General features: G+C 43.7%; 1 protein-coding gene across 1 annotated transcript in view; it reads left to right on the plus strand.

Moving 5' to 3' along the window:
- Nucleotides 1-13,340, plus strand: part of FAM53A (family with sequence similarity 53 member A) — a 165,522-nt gene extending 152,182 nt beyond the window's left edge. The window contains exon 9 of the transcript XR_013635733.1: nt 13,325-13,340. The gene's annotated coding sequence lies outside the window, so the exon portion shown is untranslated. The remainder of the gene's footprint in view (nt 1-13,324) is intronic.
- Nucleotides 13,341-13,556: the final 216 nt, after the last annotated feature.

The following is a 13,556-nucleotide window of genomic DNA, read 5'->3' on the forward strand; positions in this document are numbered from 1 at the left end:
GTGGAAGGGGAAGGTCAGAAGAAATTTCAGAATTAGAGAAGTATTATTGAAGAGAAGTATTATTAAATACTCCCAGAGAAGTATTATTAAATTTATTTAGTTGTTTTTTTTACTTCAAATGACCTATTTACTGCCAAATTATCTCTGAAAATGTCTGCTTGAAAGTACCAGACACCAGTACATCACAGAACCATAAAATCAGAGACTTAAAAGACACATTAGTCCATCTTCCTGACAGTGCAAGATAGATTAATAGATTTTAAAGCCTGAAGGGACAATTATGATAATCTAGTCTGTCCTCCTGCATGTGTCCATAGAATTTCACCAGATGATGCCTGAAGTGGAGGGAATTATTCTTCCTTGCTCTGTAATTGAACACTATCATACGTAGGGCCCTACCAAATTCATGGTCCATTTTGGTCAATTTCACGGTCATAGGATTTAAAAAAATAGTCCATTTCAGGGTTTCAGATATTTATATCTGAAATTTTACAGTGTTGTAACCGTGGGGGTCCTGACCCAAAAGGCGGTCATGGGAGAGTCGCAAGGCTATTGTAGGGAGATTGTGGGATTGCCACCCTTACTTCTGCGCTGCTGCTGGCAGGGGCGCTGCCTTCAGAGCTTGGTAGCCAGAGAGCAGCAGCTGCTGGCCGGGAGCCCAGCTCTAAAGCCAATGCCGCCGCCAACAGCAGTGCCGAAGTGAGGGTCTCAGGATCTGGAGGGTGGGTTACTATATGTCCAGGTTTTCCCGGCAGCTTCTCCGCCCAGGTCAGGGGCTGACAGCTGGTGCTGCAGCCTCTCCACTTGGGTCAGGGGCTGAGAGCCACCCTCCCTTCTGCCCTACCTTCAGAGTTGGGCTTGCAGCCAGCAGCTCTGGAGCTTCCTGCAGCAGGGGGAGATTTCCAGAGGTGGGTCTGACCTAGCTCCAGGAGCAGCCCCTGCAGAGGAAGAGGAAGTCCTATCCCTCCCCAGCCCGGGCCAGGACTAGCAGCTGGAGCCCAGCACATGGTAGGAGCCTCCAGCTGGGGTGCCTCCAGACCGACCCCTCTCTAACAATAGCCAGATTTTATGGGGGAGATCAGATTTCATGGTCCGTGATGTGTTTTTCACGGCCGTGAATTTGGTAGGACCCTAATCATACCCAATAACTTATTGTTCAATTGTTTGCATTTTAGGTATGATAGGGCTTCTGTTCCTTCTCTTGGAAGACTAAAGAAATTGTCAGACAGATATCACCATTTGTCACTTTTCCCCAGCATGCTAAGGACCATATTCTTTTACTCACTTTTATCCTACCACTCCCAGCTGAGCTCTGTTGGACTCATCTGAACACAATGTATACATTTAAAATATCCAGCTCCCCTCCCCCAAACCCCAAATGCTACAAAAACAAAACACTACACTGCACACACACTTCTCCCTTAGGGAGAAAATGAGAGAAAGAGAATGAATCACACGTGACAGATGTTAATTACATTATTTAAAACGCTACCAGAATATGCCCAGATGCTACGGTGGTGAGACTGTAAAAGAATGTATATAAGAATACACACAAAAACTATATTAAAAGAACATTAAGGTGAAGCACTCAGCAGTTAGGAAATGCCAGAATTAAGGCTGTCTGTGCAACTTTAATCCACCCACCCCTTGTGTGTATGCATTGAAGGTATACAGGGGGATTTCAGGAAGAGAAAGGATGGTCTCATGGTCAAGGCTGTTGAATGATACCCCGGAGAACTGGATTCTAATCCTGCCTCTGCCACAAAGTTCCTATGTGGTGCTGGGTAAGTCACTTAAACCACACTTTCCATAGGTGGTCACTAATTTGTGTTTCCCATTTTCTGGGAGCCTGACTTTAAACCCTGGGATTTGATTTGCAGAAGTGCTGAATGCTCACAGCTGCAACTGAAATCAATGGGAGCTGTGCTTTGATCTTATAATGTGCTAGACAATGCTAAGTACTTTGAAAAATCCGTCCAGAGGTGTCTCAAATTGGGCACCCAAAATTAGTGGATACTTTTGATTTCGATCTCTCAAAAGTTAGGAAAACCGGACTTAAGGCTGTCTGTGCAACCTTAATTTGTTCCCCTGGTGTGTATGCATTACGATAGTCTTTAATCACATTTGCATACTACTTTTTCCTCATTCCATGCCCCTCACTGAACGAGCAGAAATGCAATATTTTATTTTGTCCTCGTTGTTCAGTGTGAGGCCCAAAGTCTTATTTACTGAACACTGTTCCAATCCTGCTCAGTTGGTTGCATAGCTATTTGCGGAAAGCTGAGCAATGGAGAGACTCCGGAATCTTGGGTTCCATTCCGGACTCCGGAGGGAAGTGTTCTCCTGTGCTCAGAGACCCTTCGTTCCAAGCTTGACATCTTTAGCGCTATCCCTTCCAAGCTGTCCCTATCCTTTTCTCTTTCCCACCCTGGGCTCCTTGCCTCAGTCTTCTTCTCCTTGCCTCTTGTGACACGTTTTGGGGTTTACCGAAGTGTCCGGCGTGAACCGCTACCACCTGCTCATAGCAGGAGGGAGACTTGCCTGTGCCACCAGGGAAACCTCCCTAACTACCAGTTGCTGGCAACACAAGCGCTCTGCTCTGGGCGCCAAAAGTCCTGCTTTTCCCTCTGCAGCCCAGCAATTTACACACCCCACTTTTCCCAGTCCATTATCTTCTGGACAACCACAGTGTACACTGGTCCACTGCCTCCATGGAAACAATGCACCCCACTGCACCAGTTTCTCCTCAGTTCAGCACTCTCCTTAGCACAACTCACTTAGAAGTCTGTAGCAAAACAAAACTGATGTTTATTTAATAGAGCTTGAGGCAGAGATTCAAATGAAAGCAAGTATAAGGGTTTGGAAACATAAGGTTGCAGGCAAAAGGAAAACATACAATGCAATCTACAACCTATACTTATTAACAAGTTACTTTTGTGTCTAAGAAGGTATTTCTCAACCAACGGTCAGTCCTTACAGCGCTTGTCCAGCCCAGAAAGCTGGGATCCACCTTTCATGGGACGCTCCCGTTGGCAGAATGTCTCCACCGTAATGGATAATGTCTTGTACCTGTTCTTCTTTTATACAGTTATAAACTATTGTCTCTTAGCCTCTGGGGTGGAGGGAAGTGCCCTGGTCAGAGACTTCTCTTGGGGCTCTTTTGTCTTTGTAAGCACTCAAGCCTACAGCTGGTCCAGACAGTAAACATGGGGCTTAGGCTGGGTCCATGGATTTCGATTGTTCTCAGTGTTCATTGAGTTGGCTCTGAAACTCCCCCACTTCAGGTGACCAATTTCACTTCCAATCTGGTTTGGAACACAATATCCCACATTACATAACTCTAAATTTATCTCTTGCAATAGCTATTGCAATCAGATAGTTCTTAGCTTTTGGCAAAGGTGGCACATGCCCCTCTTTGGTGAGATATTGAGATGATGGTTGGACAGAGGGGTAATATGCTAGCCAGGGCATGTCTGAGCATGGCTATGTCTCACCTACTCAGCCATAATCTCCACTTCTCAGACTTCTTATTCTAGTTCCAGTCTCCTTGCCCAGTCAGTCCCAGTTCCCCCCTCCTTGAGGCTCATCCAATCTGTGTCTCCCCTTTTACCCCAGTCTATAGTCGTTCCCCCTCCTGGGCCCCTTTTCTACGCTCTGCTTGGTCCTATCTCCCTTCCCACATTCCTCATTCAAATAGTCTCTGAAAACATCTGTAGAATCAGTTCCTCTATGGAAACATTAGGACTTTTACTTATTTCTGGGGGGGTTTAGGGAACTTTCTCAGATACCTGCAGCCTCTGGAACCCCCAAATGACAGCAAATGGGGTACCGCAGATGAATGGGCACTTTGAAGTGTTACCAGATTCCAACTGTCTATCCAGGCCTGCCCAGGGGACCATTAGATAAGTGTGGAACTTCAAATAGCCCCCCTCGAGATTTTCAAAAAGAAAAGGAGTGCTTGTGGCACCTTAGAGACTAACCAATTTATTTGAGCATGAGCTTTCGTGAGCTACAGCTCACTTCATCGGATGCATACCGTGGAAACTGCAGCAGACGGTATGCATCCGATGAAGTGAGCTGTAGCTCACGAAAGCTCATGCTCAAATAAATTGGTTAGTCTCTAAGGTGCCACAAGTACTCCTTTTCTTTTTGCGAATACAGACTAACACGGCTGTTACTCTGAAACCTGGAGATTTTGAAATTGCTTAAGGGCCACAAGATGCCCAGAGTGGTGCTGCCTTTCACGCACCATCTGCCTGGGACCAGTGGACACAAGTTCTTCATGTGCTCCATGGTGCCCTGGAGGTGTAATGACCTCTGGATAACCAGGGTAGTCTTGTCTTTTGCATACCATCCCTCCATTACTAGCAGATTCTGGCCCCTGCTTCCACCTGCGCCAGATCACCCTGAAAATATAATGGTCCCTAGTCACATGGGGAGCCCTTCCTCCACTTCCACTCATAATCTGTCTGTACAGGGTAAGACAGGGGACCAGTAGGTCAACATGGATTTCCAATGTGCTTGCTGGGACTTTGAAACTTTTCATGTCCAGCCATCTGGGAACTCAGCCGGCACAGAACCTGCCTGGGAATTCACCACCTGCCCAGCCGTGGCGTAGGCAGAAACCTGTAATTCCCTGATTGGTCTCCTGAAAAGCTGAAAGGTAGAAGAACAACAATCTGATTTGTACAGATTTGTAATCTGTTGATTTCTACACCAGACACATGATTGGGAGGGGATCTGATGCCTGGTGTTCGAACCCACAGAGCTGGCAATGTTTCAGACAGTGCATTTTCTATTCCATGCAACTACATTCAGCAATGGGATAAAATCGGCAGCGCCCCCATGTGTAACATTCTGAAGAGCTTCAGCATTTCCCACCTCAGCCTTCCCAGAGGTGGGGGTTAAGCCAGGATGGTCTGTAAGATCAAGGAGATCTATGTTCCCTTCCCACAGAGTTGCTGGGCACAAACCCAGGGGGATGACGGAGCATGGAGATGTTTATGAAATTGCACATGGATTTCCCTCTCATGGGTGAAATGTCTCTGGGATTCTCCCCCTTCATTCCTTTCCACCTGAGTACTTGAAGCCAAGGTGCCATTGGAAACACAAGCTTCTGCCTCACTGTTGTGACCAACACAAGACTAAGTCCTTTGTAGTGCACAGTGTGACTGCTTCCCTGCTGCTTGCCAGGAGTGACTGGGCACTGCTGTCTATCCTGCATAAGAGTTATGCCCTCTTCCCCCCCTTACACGCAACCTGTAGGTACACATTGGACGGTTGCCAGAGGGTGAACCCTACGGTCCAGATTCAATGCAGCAACTAGTCCCAGTGAGAAGCCTCCATGTGTTGTCCTCCTGAGCTTGGGGGAAGGGGTTTTACCCCACTGAATTCAGCTCTTTCACACTAGTCTGATTTGCAACCTCTAGTGTGTGTGATGAGAGCACAGCGTGAGGGAATTCAATACAGCTCATAGTTACTGATTGCACTCTCCCCAGGGCACCATCTGATACCCTTGTGAGGGAGCGTGATGGGTCGTATGAACCCCATAATGGTCAACCACGGGTTAACAGGAGCTTGAGCCCAATTAGGCCACTGAGTGGCACCAGTGGAGGGTGGCTATTAGCCAGAAATGGTGATCACTCCCAGATTGGACGGAGCTGGGTCTTCATAAAGGAAGGGGCACAGGGCAGTGAGAAGGAGAACGAGGGTAGAGACCCAGATGAGAGGTAGCTGGGTATTTCCTCTCCTGGGCTAAAGGCTAAGAGAAGCCTGAGAGGCCTGGAGCCAATGGGTCCTGAGCCAGGAGGAAGCCTGGGAAGCCAGAGGCAGTTATGGTAAAGACTGATCTAGGCATGTCCCTGAACATGTTCTCCTGTTCCCACTGCAATGCCTATACCCCACTCCCCAATTCATATAAAGTACTTATCTGTTTCTGGAGACTTCTCTTGGTTCTTTTCCTCCCATATTGCCTACTTAAATCTCTTCTTTATAGAATCATAGAAATGTAGGGCTGTAAGAACATAAGAATAGCCATACTGGGTCAGACCAAGGATCCATCTAGCCAAGTACCCTGTCTTCTGACAGTGGCCAATGCCAGGTGTCTCAGAGGGAATGAACAGAACAGGGCGATTATCGAGTGATCCATCCCCTGTTGTCCATTCCCAGCTTCGGACAGTCAGAGGCTTAGATTCACCCAGAGCATGGGGTTGCATCCCTGATCATCTTGGCTAATAGCCATGAACTTATCTACTTCTCTTTTGAACCCAGCTGTACTTTTGATTTTCCCAACATTCCCTGCCAATGAGTTCCACAGGCTGACTGTGCATTGTGTGAAAAAGTACTTGCTTAGGTTTGTTTTAAACCTGCTGCCTATTAATTTAATTATCAACCCCAATGTGTGTTTGTCTAACCTGTTCTTAAAAAACCTACAATGATGGGGATTCCACAACCACCCTTGAAATGTTTGGTTTTCATTCTGAATCAGAATGAAACCAGATTTTGAAAAGTTGTAATTCGGTTTCACAGAGGATTTCCGTTCTCCACGCAGCTCTACTGCTGAGGTCCAATGGCTGGAAGTGGAAGCTAGACAACTTCGAACTAGAAATAAGCTGCAAATTTTTAACCGTGAGGGTAACCTTTGGAAGAACTTACCATAGGTTGTGGTGGCTTTCAACATATTAAGAAACAATTCCTGGTCTTCAGTCTAAATTTCTTTTACTCATTTTATGTAAGGCTGATTATTGGTGGCTTAGTCAGGCCACATGAATGTACGAATGGGGGTTGAGATGCTGAAAATAAACAGCATTGCAAATGTATGGGCATGTTTGCTGTCTTGTCTTGGCACCCAAGGTACTGGAACCATTATTGTTCAAACTACAAGAGCTCTTGCTACATCTTGATGGCAAATTATAAACATAGCTTCAGCTATAAACTTGGGAGCAGATCTTGCAGGAGATTACTTAGGCCCCAGTCCTACAAGCATTTATGCACACATTAAATGTTAAGCAATGTATTACCATTGACTTTAAGCAGGCTTAGGGTGTTTGCTGGTTCGGAGCTTTAGTATTTTATCAACTAGAAAACAATTAATGGCTGAGGCATATAACGTGAGCGCAGTATGCAAATGTCCAGTATTTCAGAGTTATTCATGTCTTCAGATATGAAGCCAGCTAGTTATTTTAATTATCATACCTTTTTTCACTAGTAAAAGAGATCCAGTGACAAAATCTTATTCATTTTGCAACAGACGAAAGAGGAGCAGACTTCAAAAGTATAATGAATTTCTTCTAACTTGTCTGGGAACTGAACAGCCATAATGCTGATTGATCAGATATGCTCTACATCAGAGAGACCCCAGATGTGGTCCAGATTTTAAATAGATGCTACTGCTGTCAAAATGTATTCTTTCTTTCCTGGCATAATGAACTGATGTCTGTCGGTCCTGAATAATGTACTTTTTTTTGTAATAACTGCTAACATCAACAATAAGCTTTGTCTCATTAGCATCACATAATCCCACCACCAAGTCCCCAATTTCTGCTCCCCATATTATCTGCCATGAGGAAAAAAAAAATCCCACAGCAGGAGCTAAGAAGGTCAGTGCATTCTCAGGGTAATCAGCTGTAGTAAATTCAATTCTGACAAGACAAGGCTTGCAAATGTCTCGGGAATAAGGGATCATCTATAATGTTTTATAGTGAATGGGAAAGTTTCCTTCCAAATGTTTATTAATTACAGATGAGTATGCATATGGTGGTCATCTTTGGAGAGATTTCTTTTGAGGGAGACTGAATCAAAGCCAAAAACCAAATTTAACTGCTTTCTCTTGCTGTGGAAGAAAAACAACCATATTCTACTATAGATATATAAAAGATCTCATAGCAAGTCAGTGGAAGGCTGAGAAGATAATCCAGGTATTTTGACTTACATTCACCTGTTCTAACCACTAGACCACTCTGCTGAGCTGTGGCTTCGATTTATAAATGAATGGGAGATCTGTTTGTCTGTCTCTTCAAACCTCTTCCTACTGAGCGAGCGGGAAGCAGAAACTGGAACAAGAATAAGTGAAAGTTGTGCTTAACCTCATTAACTTTTCAGCTGCCATGGGCATTGTCTACATAAAGCATGACCTTGGCCATGCCATGAGAGTAGCACTTGAGGGGTTAACAGAGGTTTCTCAGCTGCTCTTCTCTCAGAAAAATCATTCCTCTTACTCACTGATTAAAAAAGAAGTTCAGAAGCCAGTGCACACATGCTCACTTTCTCTAGCCATGGACGTTGCTTACAAATACAAGCTAAATTCTGATCTCAGTTCCATAGGTCCTGGAACTAAGGGTGCTGCACTCCCTGGCTTGAAGTGGTTTCCATCATCTACAGGGTTTACAGTTTGGTTCAATGGCTCTCAGCAGCCCCACTGTACAAATTGTTCCAGCACCCTTGCTCAGCTCCCCTGGTGCTCATCTGTAAGCGATTCCAACAAAGCCAATGGAGTGACCCTGAATTTACATTAGATCTTATCAGAATCCTTCTTGAAGTGATACTCCCAAATCTTCTCCTTTATAGTGGTGTCATTCCCTAGTTAGTTAGTGAGATGGCTCAGCAGAACATTCATTTTACTTGCGTGCTTCACACCCTGCATCTCTAACACCATCCATCTGAGTACCATCTGCTGGACCAAACTGGTCTCTTCATCCCTGTGAGCTCCCCTGGGTATGTGTTGTTTTGGGATCATCCTGATCTGAAATGGCTATTGCTACCACAGGAAGAAAATTAATACCTGGTTATATCAAATACCTGCTATTTTTTAACAAGCCACAGTTACTTATCGGCCAGATTGCAGCACTTGTATGAAGAATTTTCAGTTCCTTTTTGTCCCTGGCAGCTGATTAAAAGTTCAGATTATTTATGGCAGGAAACAGCAGTGTACTTCTGAGTCTGAGGAAGCTGAGAAAGTGTGGTGAGTGTCAGTCAATTAAGCTATTCAACTTATTTATGAAACAAGACAAAACACTGTTTAGCGTGAAAACTCCCCACTCAATAGGATTCTTCCTGATATAAAATGTCAGAGCTGAAAAGGGGTCATCCTGTGACCCCAGAATGTTCTTTTAAACTATTTGCAAATCAATAGCTCTTCTTTGGATTTGTTCAGAGCCCCTCATTCCCTTTTATTATAAATCACAGGGCACAGACTGCCTATCAATTAATATGGAGACAGATACTATGCTAAAGGAGCAGCTGGCTTTAGAGTGATTCAGCCTGATCCTCATTTATATTAAAGTCAATTTACGCCACTCTGGCAGTGTAAAGAAAGCTCCTTTACAGGGCCAGAGCTGTGTAAAGGGGCCTTAATCTAAATGAAAATTCAGACTATCGTAGTCAGAAAAGTGACTTAGTTAAAATTATGATCTCAGATTCTTGTGGTGCTTCTTCTTTCACCACCACACTGGAGCTTCTGCCTGGGCCCTGTGTTCTCTCTGCCTCTCACACCATCATACGCTAATAAAGAATTGCCATCAGGGCTGAAATTTCCAAAGCCACCGAAAAGATTTGGACACCCAATTTCCATTCATTTTAATGGGAATTAAATGTCCAAATCCTTTAAGCATCTTTGACAATCTCAGCCTATAACGTCATTAATAACTTTGCTGACCAAGCGTTAGGCAGAATCCAATCCTATCCGCTGTCTCTTTGCACTGCTAAGAGTGCCCCCCTCTCCCTTAACAGTGCTATCAGAAGTAATAACTTGTTTGACACAGGCATGACTTGAAGCCACACACTGGACAGATGCATTGGGCCAGCTCCTCAACTGCAGTAAATTGGTACCATCAATGGCAGAGGTTCTAGGTGACGTTCTGGCCCCTTAGGTTGAATAAGAAGGTGCCATCTTTACAGAGTCATGCTTCTGACTATAGCTACACATTCTTACCATCTAATGGCTATCCAGGGGCCACTGTGACATGAGTAGGTGGTCTGAGATTGGATCCTAATAAGTGTCTGTCATAACCATAGGGGTAGCCTAAATTCCTCCTTACCTGTAAGGGGTTAAGAAGCTCAAGTAACCTGGTTGGCACCTGACCAAAGGAACCAATGGGGACAAAAGATACTTTCAAATCTGGTGGGTGGGGAGAGGTTTTGTTTTGGGTTCTTTGTTTCTGTGGCCATTCGCTCTTGGGACTAAGAGGGACTGGACATCAATCCATGTTCTCCAAATCTTTCTAAAACACGTCCCTCATATTTCAAACTTGTAAGTAACAGCCAGGCAAGGCATATTAGTTTACCTTTGTTTTCTCAACTTGTGAATTTTCCCTTTGCTAGAGGGAGGTTTATCCCTGTTTTGTTGTAACTTTGAAACTAAGGCTAGAGGGGGTTCCTCTGTGCTCTTTGAATTTTCTGCTACTCTGTAAGGTTAACTACCAGCCTAAGTTTACAGAGGTGATTCTTTTACCTTTTTCTCTTTAAAAAAATCCTTCTTTTAAGAACCTGACTAATTTTTCCATTGTTCTAAGACCTAGGGGGTTGAGTCTGTAGTCCCTTTGTAACCAATTGGTGAGGATATATGCTCAAGCCTTCCCCAGGAAAGGGGGTGTAGGCTTGGGGAAATATTTTGGGGGAATGGGACTCCAAGTGGCCCTTTCCCTGATTGTTTGTTAAATCACTTGGTGGTGGCAGAGATCCCAAGGCAAGAAAGGAATCTGTGCTTTGGGAAAGTTTTAACCTAAGCTGGTAAGAATAAGCTTGTGGGGTCTTTCATGCGGGTCCCCACGTCAGTACCTCAGAGTGGAGAAGGAAACCTGACAGTGTCCACCTCACATGCACCCTCATAGGTGGCCAAGGCTTGGAATAGCATTACGGGAGCACCTTGATGGGACTGGGTGGGGGAGCTTGTTCTGCCTCTCCTTGTGCAGTGCTCATTCTCTGGATGATAATGTAATAAATAGAGGGGCTTTTGTTTCCACTGGTGTCAATCCAATGTCTTTCACAAGAACTAACTAACTTATCTACTACGTTGACTCAGCTGTCAGAAAGAGGCCTTTTTGCAAGGCAGTTGTTGACAGCAGTGATCCTCTTTGCTAAAATCTAGTGTGCATCTGAGGAAGTCAATATAATCCTCCTGGAGAGAAGGACAACAATACAATACATCCAAAACATTTGTAAGAAGAGGATGTTCTTCCTCCAGCTTTCCCCTGTGTAACTTGATCTCCAAGACAGATATTGTGGTAATGCTAATCTGGTGAAAGACGCATTAGTTTACAAGTGACACTCACATACTGCACTTAATATTGGGTGAGCTGGAGACGGGCCTGAACCAAGCCCCCAGATTTACACTTCCTCTCAAATTTCAGATAAGCTTTGATCTGGATCTGAACTTCACAGACCCATAATGGACCAAACCAAAACCCCAGGCCCAAACTGCTCAAAACTTTGGGGGAGTTTGGATCCAGATTTGTGTGTGTGTGTGAGAGAGAGAGATTAAAGAGCATTAAAACTTAGTAAGTATAAGAGCGGGGTTAGGTATGAAATTTTAAACGTTTGAAAAAATTCCCCATTTTTGATCAACTGGAGAGATGGTCAAAAATGTTTCAAATTTTGAAAACTTAAAAAAAAAAAGTAGAACATTTTTTTAAAAAACCCCATGAAAATTGCCCTCTTTCCCCCCTCCAACCAACTCTAGTAACTGTAGAACTTCGGGGCTTCTTGTGCTGGCAAAGAAAAGAGAGAAGGAAAAGGAAATTAGTGATAGATATGCAGAACAAGTGCTAAAGGAAAAATGTCAATGGATGCATCCCCCCATGTTTCTGAAAGAAGAATAGGGCTCGCACTCTATGTCCTTAGATTTAGTGCTCCTCAGTTCTGTTTTAGGCCACCCACTTTAAGGCTCTTAGCTTGGTAAAATGCTGTCTCATGAAGGAGAAACAAAGAATTTCCATCACTGTGAATAACAGCCTTTCATGTTATTAGGGAATCTGGGAGAAATTACTGTTCCTGAGCTCCAGATAAATACGACAGGGGTGAAAGGAACTGGAGCACTAAGAATAAGCTTGACTATAGCACACACTTACTTTGTTATAAATTGGTTAGTCTCTAAGGTGTTACTAGTACTCCTTTTCTTTTTGTTGTAGAGGACCACTCTTGCAGTTGAAATACAAGCCTCTGTCCAGTAAAGCAATTAGGCCCAGCTTTTTAAAAAAAGAAAAGGAGTACTTGTGAGGAGAGTGAATTTGTGTGGGGGGGTGGAGGGTGAGAAAACCTGGATTTGTGCTGGAAATGGCCCACCTGATGATCACTTTAGATAAGCTATTACCAGCAGGACAGTGGGGTGGGAGGAGGTATTGGTTCATATTCTCTCTGTATATATAAAGTCTGCTGCAGTTTCCACGATATGCATCTGATGAAGTGAGCTGTAGCTCACGAAAGCTTATGCTCTAATAAATTGGTTAGTCTCTAAGGTGCCACAAGTACTCCTTTTCTTTTTGCGAATACAGACTAACACGGCTGTTACTCTGAAACCAGCTTTTTAAAGGTATTTAGGCATTGCTGCACCCAGCGTCGCAATGCCTAACTGATTTAGGAGCCTTAATCTCATTTTCCAAAGGGATTTAGACTCCTAAGTGCCTAGATCCCTTTTGAAAATGAGATTTGGACTCCTAAATCAGTTAGGTGTTGTGATGCTGAGCGCAGCAATGCCCATATGCCTTTAAAAATCTGGGCCTTAAGCACATGCTTGACTTTAAGCATGTATGCAATCCTGTTTGATGTTCAGTTCCATTCAGTATGATTACATATGACTTTACCTTTAAACACATGCTTGAGTAGGGTTATGCAATCATAACTAAGGAGAATTTGCCCCAGTGTAAACAAATAAAGCAATATTTACATTTATAGTAAAGAAAATTGTCACTTGCTGATAACTTGTAAAGTAAATTACATTAAACAAGTGGAGTTAAAATAACGCACTGAAAGAGGGAGGAATTAGAAAAAGCTTAAGTAGAGCAGTGCCTATGTAACATTATAATATAAAATCCATGAGGACAAATTCTAGGAAGATATGCCATGTAAGAGTGAAAAGAAATTGGAGGAAAGTGTATCAAACTGTGGAGTATGCTTGATGAAAAAATAAGCTTCCAGCTATCCCATGGCTCACTATTAATAGATCTTTACTGCACAATATTTCTTAGAAATAGATTTGGACTTGGAGGTTCACCATGATGTAGCTAAAAAAAAAAATGCTGATGAATTGCAGTTGCCTCCCTATAAATAAAGAGTAAGTCACCAACGAGCCATCTGTCAGTGTATGATTACCAACTTTCTTTTTGTCTTTCAGAGCAGCCTGAGAAACCAAGGGCATGTATAATAGAGAGAATGCACACATTACAGCATGTTCCAGCAACTAGCCAGAAAGGATCATACAAGAGTCTCTCTCGATTTATCTCACTCAGTGAAATAATTTCATACTGAGGTTTTTCAGTTGGTGTGTCTATATATTTTAAATACACATGGAACCCCCGCAGCGATTATTTTCCAGGACTTGGGGCTGGGATTGATACAGTTAAGAC

The sequence above is a fragment of the Lepidochelys kempii genome, chromosome 4 (assembly GCF_965140285.1).
Source record: "Lepidochelys kempii isolate rLepKem1 chromosome 4, rLepKem1.hap1, whole genome shotgun sequence".
Lineage (NCBI taxonomy): Eukaryota > Metazoa > Chordata > Testudines > Cheloniidae > Lepidochelys > Lepidochelys kempii.